The 26516-nt window shown below is 37.3% G+C and overlaps 1 long non-coding RNA gene and 1 pseudogene across 5 annotated transcripts in view; one reads left to right on the top strand and one right to left on the bottom strand.

Moving 5' to 3' along the window:
- Positions 1 to 26516, bottom strand: part of LOC146394805 (uncharacterized) — a 655226-nt gene that overhangs the window by 566732 nt on the left and 61978 nt on the right. The window lies entirely within an intron of this gene.
- On the top strand, positions 16899 to 24641 carry LOC146394806 (nuclear cap-binding protein subunit 2 pseudogene; annotated as a pseudogene).

Below are 26516 nucleotides of genomic sequence, written 5' to 3'. Positions count from 1 at the left end.
GATGTGGTAATATACACAATGGAATACTACTCAGCCATAAAAAAGAAGGAAATAATGCCATTTGCAGCAACATGAATGGAACGAGAGACTCTCATCCTAAGTGAAGTAAGTCAGAAAGAGAAAGGCAAATACCATATGATACCACTTATATCTGGAATCTAATATAGGGCACAAATGAACCTTTCCACAGAAAAGGAAATCATGGACTTGGAGAATAGATTTGTGGTTGCAAGGGGGAGGAAGAGGGAGGGGGGTGGTTGGGGAGCTTGGGGTTAATAGATACAAACTATTGAATTTGGAATGGATTAGCAATGAGATCCTGCTGTGTAGCACTGGGAACTATGTCTAGTCACTTATGATGGAGCATGATAATGTGCGAAAATAGAATGTGTACATGTATGCGTGAAAAAAAAAAAAGAATATCATTGATTCTCTCTCCGAAAAAATACATAAATACATAAAATGTCTGTTAAGATGATGCATTTACCTATATTACAATGTATGCTCTTTTAAGTATATCCAGACAGACCATTTTTGCATTAATAAAATACGTATTATCTATACATGGCATCGTATTTTATTGGGTTCTCATGATAAAGTATTTTAAAATAAGGTACACATGTACCAAATAAATCACACATTAGCTTTTCAAGAATTGTGTTATGAAAATGCGACAAATGTCAACAACATTGTACAATCAAGCTACATTTATCAATAGGAATTAGACACTTTAGGAGGAAAATCCTCTTTTTAAAATAATGTTGGAACAAAAGGATTTTTTTTTACATGAATTACCTAGTTAAGACCCACAGTTCCATTCTTTATTTGTTGCCTTGGCCCTTGACACACTATTTAAAGAGTGATTTATCAGAAAAGCACAAAACTATAATTGCTAAAATTTTCATAGTGACAACAACTGATGAACTTCCCTAACAACATGATACCAAAATGCCACAATATAAAGTATTAATAATAATCAGTTGCAAGCATTAGAGTTGTCTCTACAATTCTAAAGAGTTGGGTCTTTAGATAATGTATGTAGTAGTTACATTTGCAAATTTCCAGAGTATGTGGACACAACCATAAAAGCAAGCTAACAACTGATTATTAAAGTAGCTTTAGTCTCTTCAGGACAAATATCAGTGACAGTATTATAATTGTTGTTTTTTGGGAGTTCCCAGCGTGGCACAGTGATTAACGAATCCGACTAGGAACTGTGAGGTTGCGGGTTCATTTCCTGCCTTGCTCAGTGGGTTAAGGATCCGGCGTTGCTGTAAGTTGTGGTGTAGGTCGCAGATGCGTCTCAGATCCCACGTTGCTGTGGCTCTGGCGTAGCCCAGTAGCTACAGTTCTGATTAGACCCCTAGCCTGGGAACCTCCATATGCTGCTGGAGCGGCTCAAGAAAAGGCAAAAAGAGGGAAAAAAAAATTGTTGTTTTTGTTTTTTATTAGCCAACATTTTATGAGCTCTTACTATTTGCCAGCCACTATGCTACATACTTTATATACATTACCCACACACTTACAAAGCAAACAAACATTGACAACCAAGAAGGAAAAAGATAAAGGGGAGAGTGAACGAATATTTTAAGAAGACATATGTAAAAGGAAAGCCAGATAAAAGTAATCTGACTAGCTAGAGAATGATACCAAGGTGATTCCGACTAAAGTGAATTTACCATGGTCACAGGTCTGACCCTCAGCTTTCAAAGTCCAGAAATTGTGACCCATATATTCCTTCACTGAAGGTAGACCTATGTAGGAAGCCAAATTCTAATCAGAGGGCTACTTGGTGAACTTGGAAATAGAGCAAAGGAAAAAGGACAGTTTTTAGGGATATTATATCCAGGCCACAGCGATGTCTAGAAAAGAGAATAGGTAAGGCCATCTAGGACACAGAATAGTTTGTGCAAAAGCAGAGAAGTCAAAAAATGCAATGTGTTTCTGGAAGATATTATAAATAAACATCTTGGACTGACTAGAGCAGGGGATCCTAAAGCAGGGGAGTGACAGAAAACAGGGCAAGGAAGTTCCCCTGTGGCGCAGCAGGTTAAGAATCCAGCTTTGCCACTGCAGTGGTTCGGGTAGCTGTTGTGGTATGGCTTTGATTCCTGGCCCAGGAACTTCCACATGCTGCAGGTGGGGCAAAAAAAAAAAAAAAAAAAAAAGAAGAAGAAGAAGAAGAAAGAAAACGGGGCAATAGTTGGCAGGACCAAAATGTAGAAAAACTAGGACCATGATTGCAGTGAGGAGCTATTACTGCTTTTAAGCAAGCGACTGACTCATGAGACTTCTGAAGTCTGGAGGAAAATGATAGTGAATGCAAGGAAACAGAATGCTTTCCTTGTAAATGGCTCAGGTGAAATGTTATGCAGATCTAAATTAAGATATGATTCAGAAATAAAACACCTTTATAACACAGTTTCTCTAAGAAAATGTGTTCTGCATTGTAAACTAGTGACTTCCTTAAACATTACATTTGGTATTCAATACTTGGTACACAATACATTTGAAAGTTGACATTAGCCCGTATTTAAAAAACAAATACTGTAATGCAATTGTTATGATTATATAAAACCATGTTTAATGCAAGCCAGAAATAAAATGAGAAAGAAATTTAAAATGTAAATGACTGAAATGATTTTTATAAACTTTTATTAAAAACCATGGGTCACATCCCTCAAGATTGAAAATTAGTGTTGCAGTCACTAAAAAATTACCTTATAACTCTGCTAAGCTTTTTTTTTTTTTTTTTGCTATTTTAAGGCCACACCTGCAGCATATGGAGGTTCCCAGGCTAGGGGCCGAATCAGAGCTACAGCCACAGCCACACCAGATCCAAGCCACGTCTGCGACCTACACACCACAGCTCATGGCAACGCCGGATCCTTAACCCATTGAGCGAGGCCAGGGATCAAACCCGTGTCCTCATGGATTCCAGTCAGGTTTGTTAACTGCTGAGCCACAAAGGGATCTCCTCTGCTAAGCTTTTTTTCCCCCCTTTCATTCACTATATCCCTGGAGACAGTTAGCTAATTCATTTCAATTCTTCTCTAGACCTTTTAACACATCCATTTTTTAGTTTTATTGAAAGATCACTGATTAACTGCCAACAATTAAAAAATAGACAAAATTTTATAATTATAATGTAATTGCCAAATAAAAATAAGCACTTACTATATTAATCAAAACATTTAAACCATCATTATCAAATGTTTTTCAACACAAAAGACTAAAATATTTTCAGAGTAAATCATATATGATGCATGCTATATACATTGTATCAGAATGAGTATTAGAAGTATTAGAGGAAAAGAAAATTTCCAGTGTATGTGACTGTCAAGATTTGTGTATGTTTTCTTAACAGGAGAAATATACAATTAAAACAAGTGAGAAGTAATAACAGATTGAGGCAATGTCTACACACATACATGAGTTTGTGAAGTGGAACACTGATTCAGCAAATTGCCATAGGCTTTCCCCTAACCTGATAAGTAGGCACAGATAAAATTTTTATTTTTAAAATTTTAGAATAGGGATAATGCTTTCTGTGTTAGAATACAAGTCCCCTCATTTCTCACAGACAGAATGTTGTAATAAAGCATGCATGCACACAAGCACATAGATTTGACCTTGTCTTTAAAAACCAGACAAATTATATAAGAATAAGAATGTTCACAGCAGCATTATTCACAATAGCAAAAACTGCAAATAGCCAAGGTGTTCACTGATAGGAGCATATATAAACAAACTATGACATAGCCATACAATAGAACACCATTCAACATTCAAAAATGATGAACTATTGATATTTACCAAAAACATGGATATATCTCACAAACATGCTGAGGGAAAGAAGCCAGACACAGAGGAGTAGATACTGCCATATCCCATTTCTATAGCATTTTAGAAAAAACAAAACTACGGTGAAGAAAAATATCAAAACATTGTTACCTTGGGGCAGGAGAAGAGGACTGACTGGGAAAGTGGCATGAAGGAACTTTCGGGGAACAATGAAAATATTTTATATCTTAATAGGGTTAGGACTACACAGATATATGAATTTTTAAAAATCGATAAATTCATACATTTAATATAACATTTGTGCACTTAAAATTTTTATAATTTTTAAGATTGAAAACCTCAAATATAAAACTAGTTAATACTATGCATGCTGAACTATTTAGGAAGAAGTGTATTGATGTCTGCAACTTACTTTAGAATACATCAAAAATATGATGAAATGATGAACAAATAAAGGGGTAGGTCGGTAGACAGACATGTGATAAAACAAATACATGAAACTGTTAATGGTAGAATCCAGGAAATAGATGCACCAGTAATTTACTGCCTCATAACTCAATCCAACCCTTCTTGCCTTCATTTTATGATTCTAGACCTGGACTCTGCTGCTCCCTTTCTCTACTGCCATCTGGTTTTCCATCTTAATCTGCCAGTACTGGGTGGAAGAGGGTTACTGCAAGCCTAAAGATGGAAAAAAAAGTAATTTTTAAAAATTTTTCTTGTTTTTAATTTGCCTCTGAGGCCATGAGCATTTTAAATGCAGCTGTCTGTAGCGTTCACCCTGGCAGCAAGTTGTTGGTGGTAGCCTGCAGCAACTTTCTTAGTCACCATAGTGACAAGCTGCTCTTATGGTTTGGGGGTGTCCTTTTCTTTGCTCACAGCAGTAGGAGTAATGCTCCTTTACAAAGTTACAAACCTCAGGTATCTGCATCTTTGCCTTGTGGGGAATGTGTGATGATCTTTTCCTTCAGTCCTAAAGTGGTAGCTTCTTTTGGCAGTTAATACTTCAATTACACATTAGAATTTTCTTTTATCTGTGTGAGTACAGACAGCTTTTACTTGCTATGGCTGTGACTTACCATAATTTAGTTAATAAATCCAGTTCCCCAACAACACAGGCTGAATTTTAGTTACAACTGTATAAAAACTAAGTAACTGCATAAAATCCAAAATTCACCAGCTGCTCTTCAGTCCACAAATCACTAGAGAAATAACAGATGCATGTTATGATCACTAACAAACCATGACATTTCTTCAAAGTCTGTCAGTGATTGTCACCGCACATGACATTCAGTTTATGCACAGACAGCAAAGGATGTAGTTGTGTTAAGTCATTGTTGTCCAGTGATAAACTCATGTGCTATTCTATAAAAATAGATAATTGGTCAACAAAAATGAAAGCACAGCAAAGAAATAAAAAGGGATGATTCTAGAAATGAAAATAAAATCAAGCGTAAATGAAGTTATAGAAGAAATATCTCACTCTAGAAAGGTTGACACTGTTGCCATTCAAGAGACCCTAGAAATGAAGCCAGAAGAACATAGTGAGGACAAAATTATTGACATAAATGTGAAAGTGTTGCAATTAAAAAGATGGAGATATCCCAGAAGTAATACCAGCAAATCTTACATATTAAAGGAAATCTTAGAGATATTTGACAACATTAAAAGTGCAAAGAATACAATGTTGGAAGCTAACCCAAACTTTGGAGTATGACAATTCACCAAGGCTTGTTCCATATCTTAAGTTGTATACCACAAAGGAAAAGCCAAGCACTGTTCAAACTATTCTTGATAAGTTTTTGCAAAGAAATAAAACACTGTAACTTTCAATGTTTCTAATATTTTAAATTATAGTGTATTAAATATTAGTTTTGCTATTTTTATTCCCCTATATATTTTAAAAAGACACTAAGAAAATACTTAAGTATTTTGACAAAAATAATTTAAATGCAATCAATTCTCCCCAATGATCACTATGATCATTTTGCAGAGTTTTAGAGTGCACTGTTATTTTTACAGTTCTGCACTCATGTGAGAAGTAATGACTGCCTATACTTAACTAGCTTTTACTTGGTTAGCCATAATTTACATTTAAAATCCCCACTCAAAACTCTGATGTGGTTTCTGTCTCTTGACTGGGCACTGACTTACTGATCAGAGTATAAAGGTATTCACTGTAAAACTCTTTCATCTTTGCTAAGTGTTGGAAAATTTTTTTTTAAAATAAACCTATGGGAACAATCAGACAAACAAGTATTGTCTTCCACTTCTTGGTAAGTCAGAAGAATGAAAGAAAATTACCTTATGCAATGAAAACCAACACTATTTTTAAACAATAAAAATGGGAAGAGCGGTGACCTTATCCACAGCAAATTAACGTAAGGCTATATAACCTTATGCTAAACACTTCCACAACGTCATGGCCAATGAGGAGGATGAAAAGCTCCTGATGTTCTAGGATGATATAACGAGATATTTGACCCAACCACTATGTGCAAAGGTCTTTCTAAGGGAAAAGATATTTACAATTATTTCTAATACCCATCATCAGTTAGAATCAAACCGAAGGAATGAATAGACAGCACAGAGAAAAGTCAAGACTGAACTCTTCAGAGCAGAAGCCATTACTGAGTGTGTTCAGGAATTCTTCAGTCATCCAGACAAGGGGGAAAAGGCATTGAAAAAACAGAAATATATCAGGCTGACCTCAGACTCTCCAAAGCAGCATCCAACATGAAGGGGTCTTATAAAAATGACTCAGTAATGAAATCTAGTCAGCAATAGATGAATGGAGTTGTGATAAAAGGAACACAAGACTCGATTCAAGAAGATAGTGGGGCCATTTCTGAAATCCTGGGGTGGGGGGGTGAGGACATGACATATAATTTTACAGTTAAGATGTCCTTTGTGTACAAAGGTAAAAGGCTTCTTCAAATATGCGCACACTAAAGGACAACCATGAGCCTACCCAAAAATATTACTTGATGGTGCAACCAGTCAGCTAAGAGATTAATCCAAATATAGAACTTAGGGATGGAGATGTGACCAAAAAACTAATGATAAGCACTGAACGCTTTAAAATAGAGAATTAAAACTAAACAGTTACTGAAATTAGGATTTTAGAAGACAATTTAAATGCTAATAGTCTTGAAAAAATAAAAATAGGTAACAAGTACTGTCTAAAAATCTCCCGTGGAGTTTAGAAACATAAAAAATAATGCTTGAATAATTTTTTTGCTTAACCTTGACCATTTTTTTCAATTTTACTCTGACTTCTTTTTCTTCTACCAAATTCAAGTTAACTTCAACGTACTCCTTTTAAATTTAAAATGAGTACAGTATAATCCAATTTTTATAAAACTACTTCATGCATCTAGCCAGGAGTTCAGACACTTGTACATATGCACAGAGAGATATATGGAAAGATATTTACTATTGTTACTAATGACTGTCTCTGGGTAATGGGCTTTGAGGTGACTTCTACCTTTGTTATACTTCCGCATTGTTTGATTTTTGAAAAAGCAAAATACAAAAAACAAAAAACAAAAAAAAAAAACCCAAACATTTACTGAAAAAGTCATTTGAAAGCAAAATCATATGGTTAAGATTGTTAAACCAGTAGTGTATCAATAAACAAAAGTAAGGAGGAATGTTTAAACCTCATCAGAAAACCTACTATAATCAAGCATCAATTTACAAGCAATTCAGGTACAAATTATAAAGCATTCTCATCAATTCACAGAAAAGAGTGGATCCTAAAAACAAGGTAATAGTTAGTTGGCCTATGTAGCTATTATATATAGGAAAAAGTAAATAAACTCCATTTCTTTTAAATGTATAAGTTAAGAGTTTTATCAGATTTAAAACTTCCTTCATCCAAATTAGTGAGAACTTGTTTTACTGCAGTTATGTTTATTAAGAATGTCATTAAACAACATTTGAAATTTATAATTGTTAAATTCCAGTCACAATGTCAAATCGACTCTGGAGCCTTAAAGTATCTTATTTTCCTTTGTAATAGTGTTTTATATTCAAAGAAGCAAATATGTTAGCTTACTTCCTATCAATTTGTCAAAAATCTCACTTTAAATCATTAAAGATCTGTGACCTTCATTTACACCAACTGCACAATGATTTCTGTCTATTTTTTTTTTATTCATTCATTTGCTAAGTAATTTCTGTGGAGTCATCTAAATGTGAGCAAATCTGAAAACTTCAGTTCAGGGTACAATTACGCCCAATTTCATTAAATTACTTTTGGCAAATGGTACTGGCTTTTTACAATAGTTTTCAAACATTTAATAAGTAATTGCTTGTAATTGTGCCATTGTCTGGTAGTGAAATGAAAGAACAGGCGCTGCAGTGCTGCTGAACCCCTCCATTTGTATTACACTGCAAAGCGTTCTGGCCACAGGATTCCTCCGGACTGTCATGCTATGGAAGTTGCAGGGATTGCTGCAACATAGGCTTCTAACTTATGAAGAAGAACCAAGAGGGAAAAAGTAATGAAATTACACAAATGAGTCCTGGCAAATTCTGTTTTTCCTCTTACCTGACAAGACCTGACCATGGGAGGGCATACCACCTTCTTTAGAACCTTAATTACTTAGAAGTCTTTATTTCAATCCCCTTAGTTGGTACACTATGAGGAGATTCTCTCACATCTAGAGGTAATCCCTAGGTTCAAAAGCCACTGTGAAATACATATAATATTTAAACACAATTACATTCACACAGATTATTATATCATGGATCTTAAGAAACATATTAAGCGACTCCCTTTGGAGAAGTGGAATGGAAAATATGCTGAGACAAATAGGAAATTTATTCTATACTTTGTGTTTAAATATATGTATTTTATTTTGTAAAAAAGAAAAAAAAATTTAAAGAACAGGCATTCTTCCTAAACCATGCAAACCAATCACTAGATATTATTGAAGATGAAAAGAAAATTGAATACAATGATGAATATATTTGCTTTGGAATTAGTTAACTAGCTAGTAACCTACAATTATAAAATAGCTATGAAGATACAGCTGAAGGGTAAGATTTAAAATGTTCTTTAATTACTGTATGATAGTTTCTTACCACTATGCACTCAGAATTGTCAATTCAAACTGTTTCCAATTTGAATTCTACCAAGTTTTCTTAATTAGTTTCTAACAAGATTTGCTTCATTAGTGGAGTTTTTATTATTGCTGCAATTAAAAATAATTGTGGAATATGTGCACACTCCTCAAATAAAAAAATAAAAAATAATAATAATAATAAAATTTTTTTAAAAAGCCACTGTGAATTCCTGATTCTTTTTAGGAAATAAATGTGAAAGAAACCATCTGAGAAGCTGATTTTTCTTTTTTTTTTTTTTTTTTAATTTTCCCATTGTACAGCAAGGGGATCAGGTTATCCTTACATGTATACATTACATTTTTTTCCCCACCCTTTGTTCTGTTGCAACATGAGTATCCAGACAAAGTTCTCAATGCTACTCAGGCTCATTTCACTCAGTATGAGAGTCTCTAGTTCCATCCATGTTGCTGCAAATGGCACTATGTCATTCTTTCTTATGGCTGAGTAGTATTCCATTGTGTATATATACCACCTCTTCTGAATCCAATCATCTGTCGATGGACATTTGGGTTGTTTCCATGTCCTGGCTATTGTGAACAGGGCTGCAATGAACATGCGGGTGCATGTGTCTCTTTTAAGGAGAGTTTTGTCCGGATAGATGTCCAAGAATGGGATTGCGGGGTCATATGGAAGTTCTATGTATAGATTTCTGAGGTATCTCCAAACTGTTCTCCATAGTGGCTGTACCAGTTTACATTCCCAACAGTGCAGGAGGGTTCCCTTTTCTCCACAGCCCCTCCAGCACTTGTTATTTGTGGATTTATTAATGATGGCCATTCTGACTGGTGTGAGGTGGTATCTCATGGTAGTTTTGATTTGCATTTCTCTTATAATCAGTAATGTTGAGCATTGTTTCATGTGCTTGTTGGCCATCTGTATATCTTCCTTGGAGAAATGTCTATTCAGGTCTTTTGCCCGTTTTTCCATTGGGTTCATGGCTTTTTTGCTGTTGGGTTGTATAAGTTGTTTATATATTCTGGAGATTAAGCCCTTGTCAGTTGCATCATTTGAAACTATTTTCTCCCATTCTGAAAGTTGTCTTTTTGTTTTCTTTTTGGTTTCCTTTGCTGTGCAAAAGCTTTTCAGTTTGATTAGGTCCCATGGGTTTATTTTTGCTCTTACTTCTGGTGCTTTGGGAGACTGACCTAAGAAAATATTCATGATGTTCATGTCAGAGAGTGTTTTGCCTATGTTCTTTTCAGGGAGCTTGATGGTGTCCTGTTGTATATTTAAGACTTTCAGCCATTTTGAGTTTATTTTTGTGCATGGTGTGAGGGTGGGTTCTAGTTTCATTGCTTTGCATGCAGCTGTCCAGGTTTCCCAGCAATGCTTGAATAGACTTTCTTTTTTCCATTTGATATTCTTGCCTCCCTTGTCAAAGATTAATTGACCATAGGTGTTAGGGTTTATTTCCGGATTCTCTATTCTGTTCCATTGGTCTGTCTGTCTGTTTTGATACCAGTACCACACTGTTTTGATGACTGTGGCTTTGTAGTATTTCTTGAAGTCTGGGAGAGTTATGCCTCCTGCTTGGTTTTTGTTTCTCAGGATTGCTTTGGCGATTCTGGGTCTTTTGTAGTTCCATATAAATGTTTGGATTGTTTGTTCTAGTTCTGTGAAAAATGTCATGGGTAATTTGATAGGGATTGCATTGAATCTGTAGATTGCTTTGGGTAGTATGGCCATTTTTTACAATATTGATTTTTCCAATCCAGGAACATGGAATATCTTTCCATTTCTTTACATCTTCTTTGATTTCTTTGATTAAGGTTTTATAGTTCTCGGCATATACGTCCTTTACCTCTTTGGTCAGGTGTTTTCCGAGGTATTTGATTTTGTGAGGTGCAATTTTAAAAGGTATCGTGTTTTTGTATTCCTTTTCTAATATTTCATTGCTGGTATACAGAAATGCAACTGACTTCTGAATGTTAATCGTATATCCTGCCACTTTGCTGAATTTATTAATCAGTTCAAGGAGTTTTGGGGTTGAGTCCTTAGGGTTTTCTAGGTATAGAATCATGTCATCTGCATACAATGACAGTTTGATCTCTTCTCTTCCTATATGGATGCCTTTGATTTCTTTTGTTCGTCTAATTGCTGTGGCTAGGACTTCCAAAACTATGTTGAAGAGCAGTGGTAAGAGTGGGAATCCCTGTCTTAATCCAGATTTGAGTGAGAAGGCTTTCAGTTTTTCCCCATTGAGGATTATATTTGCTGTGGGTTTATCATAAATGGCTTTGATTATATTCAGGAATGTTCCCTCTATACCCACTTTGGCGAGGGTCTTGATCATGAATGGATGTTGGACTTTGTCAAATGCTTTTTCTGCGTCTATGGAGATGATCATAGGATTTTTGACTTTTTTTTTTTGTTAATGTGGTGTATGATGCTGATTGATTTGCGTATGTTGAACCATCCTTGTGAACCTGGGATGAACCCTACCTGGTCATGGTGTATAATTTTTTTGATATGTTGTTGGATTCGGTTGGCTAAGATTTTGTTGAGAATATTTGCACCTACATTCATCAAGGATATTGGGCGATAGTTTTCTTTTTTGGTGGTATCTCTCTCCGGTTTTGGAATTAGGGTGATCATAGAATGTCTTTGGGAGTATTCCTTCTTCTTCAACCTTTTGAAAGAGTTTAAGGAGGATGGGCACCAATTCCTCTTTATATGTTTGATGGAATTCACCTGTGAAGCCATCTGGTCCTGGACTTTTACTTGTAGGGAGTGTTTTTATGACATCTTCAATTTCATTTCTAGTGATGGGTCTGTTCAGTTGGTCTGTTTCTTCTTGATATAGTTTTGGCAGGTTGTAAGATTCTAGAAAATTGTCCATTTCTTCCAGATTGTCAAACTTGTTGCCATATAGTTGTTCCTAGTATTCTCTTATGGTTTTTTGTATTTCTGCTGTATCTGTTGTGATTTCTCCTTTTTCATTTATAATTTTGGTGATTTGGGTTCTTTCTCTCCTCTTTTTAGTGAGTCTGGCCAGGGGTTTGTCAATTTTGTTTACCTTTTCAAAGAACCAGCTCTTTGTTTTATTAATTTTCTCTATTGTTTTTTGAATCTCTATTTTATTGATTTCTTCTTTGATCTTTATAATTTCCTTCCTTCTGCTGACTTTAGGACTTTTTTGTTGTTCTTTTTCTAGTTCATTTAGGTGGAGGGTTAAGTTGTCAATTTGGGATCTTTCTTCTTTTTTGAGAAAGGCCTCTATTGCTATAAATTTCCCTCTGAGCACTGCTTTCGCAGCATCCCATAGATTTGGAGAGGTTGTGTCTTCATTATCATTTGTTTCAAGGTAGTTTTTAATTTCCTTCTTGATTTCCTCATTGACCCATTGGTTTTTTAGTAGCATGTTGTTTAGTCTCCATGGAGTAGGTTTTTTCTCTTTCCTTTTCCCATGGTTGATTTCTAATTTCATGGCATTGTGGTCAGGGAAGATACTTGAGATAATTTCTATGCTCCTAAATTTATTGAGATTCGCTTTGTGTCCCAATATGTGGTCGATTCTTGAGAATGTTCCATGAGCATTTGAGAAGAATGTGTATTCTGATTTTTTTGGATGTAGTGTCCTGAAGATATCAATGAAGTCTAACTTTTCTATTGTTTCCTTTAGGATCTCTGTTGCTTTATTGGTTTTCTGTCTAGAGGATCTGTCCATTGATGTGAGGGGGGTATTAAGGTCTCCTACTATGATTGTATTCTCATCAATATCTCCCTTTATGTCTGTTAATATCTGTTGTATGTATCTGGGTGCTCCTGTATTTGGGGCATATATGTAGACAATAGTAACATCCTCTCCTTGGATGGATCCCTTAATCATTAAATAGTGTCCTTCTTTGTCTTTCTTTATGTCTTTTGTTTTAAAGTCTATTTTTTCTGATATGAGTGTTGCGACTCCTGCTTTCCTGTCATGTGTATTGGCGTGAAATATTTTTCCCCACCCTTTCACTTTCAATCTATATGTATCTTTTGTCCTGAGGTGAGTTTCTTGTAGGCAGCATATTGAAGGTTTTTGCCTTTTTATCCACTCAGCCACTCTGTATCTTTTGATTGGGGCATTCAGTCCATTGACATTTAAGGTGATAATTGATAGATGATTATTTATTGCCATTTTGAACCTTGTGCTCCAGTTGATTCTATGGTTCTCCATTCTTCCTTTCTTTTTTTTTTTTTAGTTGGATGGTCTCCTGTTATTATCTGCTTGAGTGTTTGTTTGTATGTTTGTTTCATTTTTTGCGAATGCAATATTTGGTTTTGGCTTGTGGTTGCCCTGTTTTTTAGGTATACTAACCCCTTCCCATAATTGTGTGTTTTAGCCTGATGGTCCTGTAGGTTCAAACACTTCACTACTATATTAAAATTGAGAAGATAAACATACAAACAAACAAACAAAAAGGGTTATTTATTTCCTAACACCCCTTGCCCACATTTTATGACTTTGATGACTTTTATTTTTGTCTTTTTAATTTTATTTTGTTTGAAGCATGTTCATGATTAAATCTGCATGCTGGCTTATTTGAGTGACTGCTCTCTGATTGCAGTTTCCTCAGTCCTAGTTCTTCCTCTTCTTCTTTTTTTTTTTTTTCTTTTTTCTTCCCTTTCCTTCCTTTCTTTTTGGTTTAGAGAAGCCCTTTCAATATTTCTTTTAACCTGGGTTTTGTGTTGCTGTATTCTTTTAGTTTTTGTTTGTTGGAAAAAAATTTTATTTCCCCTTCTATTTTAAATGATATTCTTGCTGGATAGAGTATTCTAGGTTGAATATTTTTTCCTTTGAGCACTTTAAATATCTCTTGCCATTCCCTCCTGGCATGTAGTGTTTCTGTAGAGCAATCAGCTGATATTCTTATGGGGGTTCCCTTGTAGGTAACATTCTGTTTTTCTCTTGCTGCCTTTAGGATCCTCTCTTTATCACTAACTTTTGCCATTTTTATTATGATGTGTCTTGGTGTGGGTCTGTTTGGGTTCAGTTTGTTGGGGCCCTCTGTGCTTCTTGTATCTTGAACTCAGTAGCCTTTAGATTTGGGAAGTTTCCAGCGATAATTTCTTCAAATATATTTTCCATTCCCTTATCTTTTTCTACTCCTTCTGGAATTCCTATTATGCGTAGATTGGCCCGCTTTATATTATCCCATAGGTCTCTTATATTGCTTTCCAGTTTTTTGATTCGGTTTTCTGTCTGTTGACCGGATTGAATGATTTCCATTATTCTATCTTCCATATCACTGATTCGTTCTTCTGCATTATTCATTCTGGCTTTTACTGCCCCTAGTTCAGTTTGCATCTCTGCAAATGAATGTTCTAGTTTTTCTTGGCTCCTCCTTATATTTTCTAGTTCCTTTCTGAGGGCATCTGCATTACTGTTCATATCTTCTCTTAATTCCTTCAGTATTTTCACTATTTCTCTTTTGAACTCCAGGTCTGTCTGACTGCAGAGATCTGTTTCATTGTTGACTGTTTTAGGTGAGTTCTCCTGTTGGTTTGACTGGGGGTGGTTTCTCAGCTTCTTCATCTTGCTTGTTGTTTTCTTTCTCCTGAGGGAGTTGTACTCTCCGTTATCGGGCAGTGTTTGCCTTGTCACTGCTGTGGAATGTTTCCTGAGGGCTGGCGTTGTTGGTCAGTCTTTTTGAGGCAGTGTGGCTTTTCTGGAGTGTTGACGGGGCTAAAAGGGTGTCTTTGAAGCAAAGGAGGACTTCCTGAGGGCATACAGGACTGGGAGGTCCACACCACGATGGTAGCAGATTTCACTCAGTCAGGCAGAGCTTGCTCTGTTGTTTTTAGGCTGTGGGGTTCTTGCAGGGGGTTGGCAGTGTTAGGCAGCTGTTCCTCAGGAGTGCAGCACCCCCTGAGGGCTGTAGAAGCCATATGGGTCTCTGAGAACCCAAGAGGCTCTTCCCTAGGGCAGCCCAACTCAGAAGGATGGCCTGAGAATGTAGGTGGATCTTTTCACAGTCTGGCCAAGCTTGTTGTAGCTTTCTGGGCTGCAGGGGGTCCTGCCTGGAGCTGGCAGTCCTTTGAAGCTGTTCTGCAAGAGTGTGGCTCCCCCCAAGGGCTGGAGCAGCTAGCTGGGCCGATGAAAACCCAAGAGGCTCTTCCCCAGGGCAGCCTGACTCAGAAAGACTGTCCGAGAATTAGGCAGATCTTTTCACGGCCTGGCCAGGCTTGTTCTAGCTTTTCTGGGCTGCAGGCCTTTTCTCGGGGGCTGGTGGTATTTGGTGCTGATCTGTGGGGGTGTAGCCCCTCCAAAGGGCAAGCAGGCCTGTGCAGGGACAGCCCCTGCAGTAGTAGGCTTCAGGCAATTGTTGAGGCCAGCCCTCCCGGACGGCAGGTAGCCCCAGGTCCAGCGAGTGCATAGGGGGTGGTGGGGGTGGGGGAAGGGGATGCACTGGGAAGCACTGCTTTCTGCTAGCTAATAGGCCGGTAAGCTTGCTGTGGCGTGGGGAGTATTCTATGGGTACCCACCCCTTCTTCTCTCCCCTCCCCAGCACGGGCGCAGACCAGGCTCTTCTCCCAGGTTCCCTCTGATGTGGCTTTCCACTTCCCCTCCCCTAGAGTATTGCTCCCTTCCTCTGCGACAGCTTTGTTTTCTAGTCTCCCAGGCAGTCTCTGCCCCGTCAAACTTGACAGACCGGTTTCTAGACCTCCCAAGCAGTCTCCACTCCACCCCGCCCCCCCCCCAGCCCTTTCCCGGGGACTAACCTCCGGAGCGGAGGTCTCGGTGCCTAGCCCCCACCAAGGCGTCTCAATTTTTGGTGACTGTGCCCATAGTTCAGATGGTCCGTTCGGTTCTCGATCTGCTTTTCAGAACTCCAACTTACTGCTACACTCTTCCTCTGCATCTGGAGATTCCTCCAGTTCATTTGATCTTTCCCCTGAGTAGGTGACTTTCCAGGGTGCAGGATCCCTTTCTCCTCCGCAGTTCCCTTTCGGGAACACCCATCCAATTCGGATTCACCTTCTCTCACTCTCCTCTTTTCTCTTGTTTTGCCTAGTAATGTCACGAACTTCTTGCCGTTATTGGAGTTTAGGTTCTTCTGCCAGCGATTGGTTGCTGTTCTGTGTGAGTCATTTATCCTGTAGATGTGTGTTTTCTTTGTTGTGTTTGTGGGAGAGGGCGAGCGTGTCCCCCTACTCTTCCGCCACCTTGTCTCCTCCCCCAGAAGCTGATTTTTCAAGCTATATACTGGGTTTTTTTTGGTTATTCATAATATCTATTGAGCACCTACTATATACCAGGCACTAGTCTAGTCACTAGGGCTACAGGGATAGAGAAAACAGACAAGGGTCTTACTTTCAAACAGCTTACATTTTGCTAGATGTAGATTAAACAACTAACTACATAATATGTCGTTTTGTTTAGTATTATGAGTAAGAAAGGATAAGGGGTCTAGAAAGAGACATGTGGACATGTTTGTTCAGAGATATGCCAACTATGGAAAGCACACAAAAGTAATTTATTGCAAGCTATTTAAAAATATTTCCTAATATTCACTGGAAATTGTCCTTTGTTAGACAACAGGAACTTGTGTTCATATTGCTTCCATGTTCTTCCCATTCAAAAGTGATCTCTCTCCTCAGAGCTGGCATGATCATTTACTTAAGACCCTTTGCCTGGTGTTCTGCAGAACAGTTTTTGTTTTTTTTGGTTTTTTTTTTTTTTTGTACAGGAAATCTCCCCTATGTAATAGGAATCACTTTTACATCAAGGACTATATTTTATTCATCTTGGCATCTGTTATGGAACAAATTACATCTCCTAAAGGATATGATGAAGTTCTAACCCCCACTACCTCAGACTGGGACTTTACTTGGAAACTGAGTTTTTAGAGAGGTAATCAAAATGAGATTGTTAGTTGGGCCCCAATCCATTATAACTGGTGTCCTCACACAAAAGAGAAATTTGGACACAGAAATAGATATCCACATGGAGAAGATCATGTGAAGAAACAGGAAGAATGACATGTGAAGACAGAGGATTGAAGTGCTATCTACAAGCCAAAGAACAGCAAAAATTGTCAGTAAAACATCAGAAACTAAAGAATCAAGGAGGAAGTCTCCTCCAGCATCTGCAAAAGGGATATAGTCCTGCTAAGGCCTTGATTTTGGACTTCAAGCCTCCAGACCTGTGAGAGAATTCATTTCTATTGTTCTAAGCACCCTGTTTCTTGTACAGTATTTTGTTACAGCAGACCTAGCAAACTAAAATAGTATTACTCTAAAGGCTTAAGAATGATGGTGAATATTTGATGAATAAACAGATGAGGTATTCTATAAATAAGAAATTTTGTGTACACTTTACAAATGAAGAAATTTAGGCATATATATAATTGAACTCCTTATGTGACACAGGATGTGGATTTGGTTGACATTCAGAAACTTAGTATTTCTATAACGGACAAGTAAGATTTTGTGATAGTGTCCCTTTTCCCTAATAAATACCATCCCTTTAACTTTCTATAGTTTAGTGCAGCAAGGGATATGTGTGTAAGACCTCTATCTTGATGAAAAAGAAGAAATGGAAGTCAAAAAGCAGAGCTGATTTCTTGGAAATAACCTCACAAGTCAGGCCACAAAGAGAATCAAGCCTCAGAGGTCGGTGAAAGTGTGATATTAGAAAGTAATTTTACAGGCTAGAAACCACTCATTTAAAACCCAGCCTTTGGCCTGCAACCTTCCCAAATGTAGATTATGAGTAAATCTGCCTTGAACATTTACCCAGAAACAAATTGCTTGGGAAGAACCTATTCTGAATCTGAGTATTATCCTTCTCAAAGAGGTAAAAAATAGGTTCATCCAATCCTTATTACCACTTAGATCTTGCTTGGCATCTAGAATAGTAACCCAACACAAACCAAATATCACTAGTGAGTCAATGTTCTATATTAAAAATCATGGGATTTGGGGTTTTTTTCCAGCTGTAAGATATAACTGACAAATAAAAAGTGTACATATTTAAGATATATAACTTGATTTTTGACATACACATACATTGTGATGTTTACCACAACCAAGCTAATTAATGTATTGATCACCTCATATTGTTATCTTTTTTTAAGTGTAGTCGATTTACAACTTTGTGCCAATTTCTGCTACAGAGTAAAGTGACTCAGTCATATATACTTGGTGAGAACAGTATCAACTATCTTAGCAATTTCAACTATAAAATATCGCATCGCCAACTACAGTCACCAAGCTGTACATTAAATCTACAGAATTTATTCATCCTACATATTTGAAACTTTGACCTATTTGACCAATGTTTTTCCATATTCCCTACCATTCTATGCTTCTAAGAGTCCAATTTTTTCAGATTCCACATTTAAGTGAGATGGAGCAGTATTTGTCCTTCTGTGTCTGCCTTATTTTACTTAGCTTAATGCTGTCCCAGTTCATCCATGCTGTCACAAATGGCAGAATTGCTTTCATTTTTATAAATAAATAATATTCCATTTTATAGCTATACTACATTTTCATTTGCCATTCATCTGCTCATGAACACTTAGGTTATTTCCATATCTTAGCTATTGTAAATAATGCTGAAATGAACATGAGAGTGCCAGATATCTCTTTTGAGATACAAATCTCATTTCCTTTGGATGTACACACAGAAGTGGGATTGTGGATCACATGCTAGTTCTATTTTTAGCTTTTTGGGGCACTCTCATACTATTTTCCCATTCCAATTTCCATTCCCACTAACAGTGTACAAGGATTCCCTTTTCTCCATATCCTTAATACTTGTTATCTCTTGTCTTTCAGATAATAGCTATTCTAACAGCTGTGAGGTGATATCTCATTATAGCTTTAATTTGCATTTCCCTGATGATTTAAGATGCTTGGCCATTTTTATGTCTTTTAGTAGAAATATCAATTCATGTCCTATGCTCTTTTCTTTTTTTTTTTTTTGGTCTTTTTGCCATTTCTTGGGCCACTCCTGTGGCATATGGAGGTTCCCAGGTTAGGGGTCTAATCAGAGCTGTAGCTACAGGCCTACGCCAGAGCCACAGCAACTCAGGGTCCGAGCCGCATTCGCCACCTACACCACAGCTCACGGCAACACCGGATCGTTAACCCACTGAGCAAGGTCAGGGATCGAACCCGCAACCTCATGGTTCCTAATCGGATTCGTTAACCACTGAGCCACGACAGGAACTCCCCTATGCTCATTTTTAAACTGGGTTGTTTTTTTGGTGGGGAGGCAGGGATGGATATGAGTTCCTTATATATTTTTGATATTAACTTTTTATCATTTACATGGTTTAGAATATTTTCTCCCATTTCATAGGTTGTTTCTTCACTCTGTTTTGCTGTGCAAACTTTTTTAGTTAAATGCAATTTCATTTGTCTATTTTTGTATTTGTTGCCTGTGCTTTTGGAGTCATATTCAAAAAGTCATTACACTGACCAGTGTTGAGAAGCTTTTTCTCTGTGTTTTCTTCTAGCAGTTTTACAGTTTCAGGTCTTACATTTAAGTCTTTAATCCATTTTGAATTTATTTCTGTGTATAAAGATAAGGGTCCGATTTCATTCCTCTGCATGTGGATATACAATTTTCTCAAACCATTTTCTGAAGAGATATTTTATCCCCATTGTATGTTCTTGGCCTCTTTGTTGAAGAACAATTGACTGAAAATGTGTGGAAGCCTTCTGGACTCCTTATTCTGGTTCTTTGGTCTATGTCTGTTTTTATACCAGTACCACATGCTGTTTACATTACTGTAGCATTGTGGTATATTTTAAAATCAAGCAGTGTGATGCCTCTAGCTTTGTTCTTGCTCAAAACTGCTTCAGCTATTTAGAGTCTTTTGTGGTTCCATGTGAATTTTAGGATTGTTTTATCTAGTTCTATGAAAAATGCCACTGTAATTTGGATAGGGATTACAGTGAATCTGTTGACTGCTTTGGGTAGAATTAGCATATTAAAAATATTTATTCTTCTAGTCCATGTACATGGTATATTGTTCCATTTATGCATATCTTCTTTAAATTCTTTCATTAATGTGTTATGATTATCAGTGTATACATCTTTCACTTTCTTGGTTAAATTTACTCAATACTTTATTGGTTTTGATGTTATGGTAAATATGATTGTTTCTTGGTTAAATTTACTCCTAATACTTTATTGGTTTTGATGTTATGATAAATATGATTGTTTTTGCCAAATTCATTTATTGGTTTTGATGTTACAGTAAATATGATTGTTTTTGCCAAATTCAATTATATTCAATTCACCTAACAAATGGTGGTGGTATCTTTAGGGTTACTATAAGATCATGTCATCTGCAGAGATAATTTTTGTTCTTCTTTTTGGATTTTGATGCTTTTGATCTGGCTAGGACTTCCAGTACCCTGTTGAGTAGAAGTGGCAAGAATGGGTATCCTCATCCTCTTTCTTTCTTTCTTTTTTTTTTTTTTTCTTTTTTTTTTGGTCTTTTTGCTATTTCTTTGGGCCGCTTCTGCAGCATATGGAGGTTCCCAGGCTAGGGGTCTAATCGGAGCTGTAGCCACCGGCCTACGCCAGAGCCACAGCAACGCGTGATCCGAGCCGCGTCTGCAACCTACACCACAGCTCACGGCAACGCCGGATCGTTAACCCACTGAGCAAGGGCAGGGACCGAACCCGCAACCTCATGGTTCCTAGTCGGATTCGTTAACCACTGCACCACGACGGGAACTCCCATCCTCTTTCTGATCTTACAGGACAAGCTACAAGTTTTTCACCATAAAATATAATGTTAGCTGTGGGCTTCTTATATGTAGCCTTTATTATGTTAAGGTACAATCTTCCTATACCTAATTTGTTGAGTCTTATCATGACTGGTTGTTGCATTTTGTCGAATGTTTTTTCTTTATCTATTGAGATGATCATAAAATTTTACCCTTCATTCTGTTAGTGCAGTGTATCACATGTATTGATTCATATATGTTGAAACATCCTTCCATCCCAGGGATAATTCTCACTTTATCATGGTGTATGATCCTTTTAATATGCTGCTGAATTCGTTTTGCTAGCATTTTGTTAATGATATTTGCATCTGTGTTCATCAGAGATATTAGTCTGTAATTTTCTTGTCAGTGTACTGCCTTGTCTGGCTTTGGTATAAAGGCAATGTTGGTCTAATGAGTTTGGAAAAACTCCCTTCTTTTCAATTTTCTGGGTAAGTGTGAGAAGGACTGACATTAATTCTTCCTTAACATTTAGTAGAATTCAACAGTAAAGCTATCTGGCCCTGGGCTTTTTACAATGGGAAGTTTTTAATTATTGATTCAATTTCCTCATAAGTTATTGGTTTGTTCAGATTTTATATTTATTCATAATTCAGCTTAACAAGTTGCATATCTCTAGTAATTTATGCACTTGTTCTAGTTTACCCAATTTGATAAGATATATTTGCTCATAGTAGTCTGCTATAACCTCTTCCATTTCTATGGCATCAAATGTAATGTCTCCTTTCATTTATAATTTTATTTATTTGAGTCCTATATTTTCCATTTTCTTAATCCATATAAAACTTTGTCAATTTTGTTGCTCTTTCCAAAATAACAAATCTTTGTTGTGGGTTGGTTTTTTGTTTGTTTTTTTTTTGGTAATATTTTTATTTTTTCTATTATAGTTGATTTCTGCTGTATAGCAATGTTCTGTCAATTTCTGCTATATAGCAAAGTGACACACACACACGTATATATATATACATATTCTTTTTCTCACATTATCTTCCATCATGTTCCATCGCAAGTGACTAGATATAGTTCTCTGTGCTCTATGGCAGCTCTCATTGATTATCCACTCCAAATGCAATAATTTGCATCTACTAACCCTAAACTCCCAGTCCATCCCACTCCCTCCCCCTCCCCCCTTGGCAACCACAAGTCTGTTCTCCAAGTCCATGAGTTTGTTTCTTTTCTATAGAAAAATTCATTTGTGCCTTTTATTAGATTTCCAATATGTGATATCTTATGGTATTTGTCTTTCTCATTCTGACTGACTTCACTTAGTATGAAAGTCTGTAGTTCCACCCTTGTTGCTGCAAATGGCATTATTTTGTTCTTTTTTATGGCTGAGGAGTATTCCACTATGTATATATACCACATCTTCTTAATCCATTCAACTGTCGACGGACGTTTAGGTTGTTTCCATGTCTTGGCTACTGTGAATATAGGAGTACATGTATCTTTTTCAATGAAACTTTTGTCCAGATATATGCCCAGGAGTGGGACTGCTGGATCATACGGTGGCTCTGTATTTAGTTTTCTGAGGAACCTCCATACTGTTTTCTATAGTGGTTGTACCAATTTACATTCACACCAACAGTGAAGGAGGGTTCCCTTTTCTCCAGACTCTCTCCAGCATTTCTTATTTGTAGACTAAGGAAAATTACAGGCCAATATCACTGATGAACATAGATGCAAAAGTCCTCAACAAAATATTAGCAAAGTGAATCCAACTATATATTAAAAGGATCATATACCATGATCAAGTGGGATTTATCACCACGGATGCAAGTATTCTTCAATATCAGCAAACCAATCAGTGTGATACACCACATCAATGAATTGAAAAATAAAAACCACATGAACATCTAAATAGATGCACAAAAATTTTCAGACAAAATTCAACACCCATTTCTGATAAAAACTCTCTTCAAAGTGGCAGAGAGGGAACCTACCTCAACATAATAAAAACTATACATGACAAACCCACAGCCAACATCATTCTCAATGGTGAAAAACTGAAAGCATTTTAGCTAAGACCAGGAAAAAGACAAGGATGTCCATTTTCACTGTTATTAAATATAGACTTGGAAGTCCTAGCAATGGCAGTCAGAGAAGAAAAGGAAATAAAATGAATCCCAACTGGAAAGGAAAAAGTAAACCTATCACTGTTTGCAAATGGCATGATACTATACCTAGAAAATCCTAAAGACACTTCCAGAAAACTCCTAAAGCTCATCAATAAATTTGGTAAAGTTGCAGGATACAAAATTAATACACAGAAATTGAAGGCATTTCTATATACTAACAATGAAATCAGAAAGAGAAATGGGTTAAAGTTCCAGTGCTGCTGCAGCTGTGGTGTATGCTGCAGCTGCAGCTCAGATTCAGTCCCTGGAGGGGGCATTGCCATATGCCATAGGTGTGGCCAAAAAAAGAAAAGGAAAGGAGTCCCCATGATGGCACACTGGAAACGAATCCGACTAGGAACCATGAGGTTGCAAGTTTGATCCCTGGCCTCACTTAGTAAATTAAGGATCTGGTACTGCTGTGAGCTGTGGTGTAGGTCACAGACATGGCTCAGAGCTGGCATTGCTGTGGCTGTGGCGTAGGCCAGCAGCTGTAGCTTGGATTAAACACCTAGCCTGGGAACCTCCATATGCCGTGGGTGCAGCATTAAAAACCAAACACACACACACACACACACACACACACACACACACACACACACACACAAAAGCAACCTAATCAAAAAATGAGCAGGAGACTTAAAGAGACAATTCTCCAAAGTAGACATTCAGTTGGTCAGTAGGCACCGAAAAAAATGCTCAACATCACTAATTATTAGAGAAACGCAAATCAAAACTACAAGGTACCACCTCACACCAGCCAGAATGGCCATCATTAACAAACCAACAAATAACAAATACTTGAGAGGGTGTGGAGAAAAAGGAAACCTCTTTCACTGTTGGTAGGAATGTAAATTGGTACAACTACTATGGAAAACAGTATGGAGGATCCTCAGAAAACTAAATATAGACCTGCCATATGATCCAGCAATCCCACTCCTGGGCATATATCTGAACAAAACTTTCCTTAAAAAAGATACATGAGTAAGGATAACTTGATCCCCTTGCTGTACAGTGGGAAAAAAAAATACATGAGCTTCTATATTCATCATAGCATTATTCACCATCGCCAAGACATGAAAACAACCTAAATGTCCATTGATAGATGAATGGATTAAGATGTGGTACATATATACAATAGAATACTACTCAGCCATGAAAAAAAGAATTGAGTAATTCCATTTGTGGCAACATGAATGCAACTAGAGATACCCATACTTAGTGAAATAAATCTGAAAGAGAAGACAAACACCATATGATATCACTTATATGCAGAATCTAAAATATGGCACAAGTGGGCATTTCCGGTCCTGCCATCACCAGGGCAGCCGCATTATTCCCTGGAGTGGAAGCATCCTGGGCCATTTCTCTGCACTAAGTCAGGTGGCCTCCTGAAGGCACTGCACAGTGACTCCTATGTCAAGCTGAGTCAGTCCCGGGGACCAGCACTTCTAGGGTGACAATAAAGAACAGGAAAAGTTACTGAATAAAGCTGTACACTGTATGTTGGAAATCTTTCCTTTACACAGCTGAAGAACAAATCTATGAACTCTTCGGCAAAAGTGGTGAAATAAAAAATATAATCACGGGCCTGGATAAAATGAAGAAAACATCGTGGGTTCTGCTTTATGGAATACTATTCAAGAGCAGATGCTGAAAATGCCATGCTGTCCATACTCGTCTGGATGTCTGGATCATTCACACAGACTGGGATGCAGGCTTTAAAGAGTGAAGGCAGTAGGGCCGTGGGCGATCTGAGGCCAGATATGGGATGAGTATTGGCAGGATTACGATTTTTGGAGAGGCAGCTATAGAAAACAGGCCCAAAATCAGAGAATGGTGAGAGCCCCATCATGAAAAACTCACAAAACTTTGGCCTGTTGAATCTGATGTGCAATACCCAAGGTCTCCAAACCTGCCTGCCCATTTTTACCAAGCTTTAATCAATGTCTCTACTAAGCCAGAATCCTCTTCATGGTTTTCCTCTTAAAATATTAAAGAACAGAATCCAAAAGAATGCCTCTAATTCTAAAGCGTTAGAATCTTGTGTCAGATTACCAGAATTTTCTGTTACCAGGTCAAAAAAATTGTGTTCCTTAGCAACAGACTTGATGTATAATGTTGATTCATCAGCCAAAAATAATACACTTCTTTTAGGAAGATTGGAAAATAGATTTAAGTGTTTACCATGTTTGCATCTAAGTAGTTTATGGTCTTCTACCTTGGGGCATAGAATTACTATTTTAATTTTTTTTTCTTGTCTTTTGTCTTTTCTAGGGCCGCACCCATGGTTCCATATGGAGGTTCCTAGACTAGGGGTCTAATCAGAGCTGTTGCTGCTGGCCTACACTAGTGCCACTGCAACACCAGATCCAAGCCACATCTGCGACCTACACCATAGCTCACGGCAACGCCTGATCCTTAACCCACTGAGCGAGGCCAGAGATTGAACCTGCAACCTCATGGTTCCTAGTCAGATTCATTTCTGCTGTGCCACGACAGGAACTCCACTATTTTAAAACTTTTAAGTTTGCATGAGATAAAGTTTATTAAGTAGAGTTTTTCTGTTATGTAGCTTTATCCTAAATTAGGAACAGGTAATTTGACAACTGAATTTTTTTCTATGTTGAATTCTAATTTCTAAAGGCAAATTTAAGGAGTTCTCTTGTGAGGCACTGCCTTGAGGATCCATCGTTGTTACGTGTAGCAGCACTGCAGTGGCATGGGTTTGATCCCTGGTCTGGAAATTTCACATGCCTTAGGCGCAGGTAAAAAAAAATAATTAAAGGCAACTAAGAGTCAAGGGAACTTCCTAAATAGTGTAAAAGTAATTAGCCTTAGTCCCAGGGGACACCACCTGCTTAAATGCTTTATATATCCGGAAATTAGGTATAGGACTTGAAGGGTATTTACTAAACACATTTTTCAAAAGATACAGTTTAGTTAAAGCTTAAAAAAAAAAAAAAAACCACCCAGGATCTATATTTACAGGGAACTTCAAATACTCTAAGTGCAAGGGGGACAATGTCAGTACGAAATAGGGCAAAATATCAGGAGACGAGTTAAAACATTACCTTGACATGAGGCTGATGTAAGAACCATTGGGGGTTTTGGGGGTGGGTTGTTTGGCTGGTTTTGGTTTTCTGTTCTCATGGCATGGGGAGGTTCCTGGACCAGGGATTGAACCCATGCCACATCAGTGACAATTCCAGATTGATCTTTGACCTGCTGATCCACCAGGGAACTCGAAATTTTTTTTTCTCCACCTGATCTTGGGAATTCAGTGGTTTAAAAAAAATTTTTTTAAAGAATGCTTAATAAAAACAAATGCTTTCCTCAGGAAATATTTTGGGCAGTTCTCATACTGAAGTCTGTTTTGTGTTTCCCCTGTGCTAGGTTTCAGAGTCTTGATTGCGAGCTGATGGTCTTTGTGAAGAAGGAAGTCTAGAGGATTTATTTTACCTTTGTAAGACAAAAGATAATTTCTCTAATATGTAAACTATTGGTCATTTTAAACTGCTAATCTAGTATAATTTCCCCTGACCTAAGTGAAATTTTTTCATCTAGCAGCAAAGCATCTCCTATTTTCTAGCAGTTTGTAAAGTTGGGGCTCAAGTATCTCAGTGTGAACAGATTTCACGTTACAGTAAGTGCATATTTTCTCAAATTTAAACTATTTGAACTTGAAAAGATGTCTATAAGTTCACTGTATTTAGGAAACCACTTGCAGCT

This window comes from Sus scrofa, chromosome X (assembly GCF_054392235.1).
Source record: "Sus scrofa isolate SSC_HxYL_T2T_F1_AM1 chromosome X, Sscrofa_HxYL_maternal_Yorkshire_Landrace_v2.0, whole genome shotgun sequence".
In the NCBI taxonomy this organism is placed as follows: domain Eukaryota; kingdom Metazoa; phylum Chordata; class Mammalia; order Artiodactyla; family Suidae; genus Sus; species Sus scrofa.
Note: the sequence above shows the minus strand (reverse complement) of the source record. Positions and strands in the feature narration are given on the sequence as shown.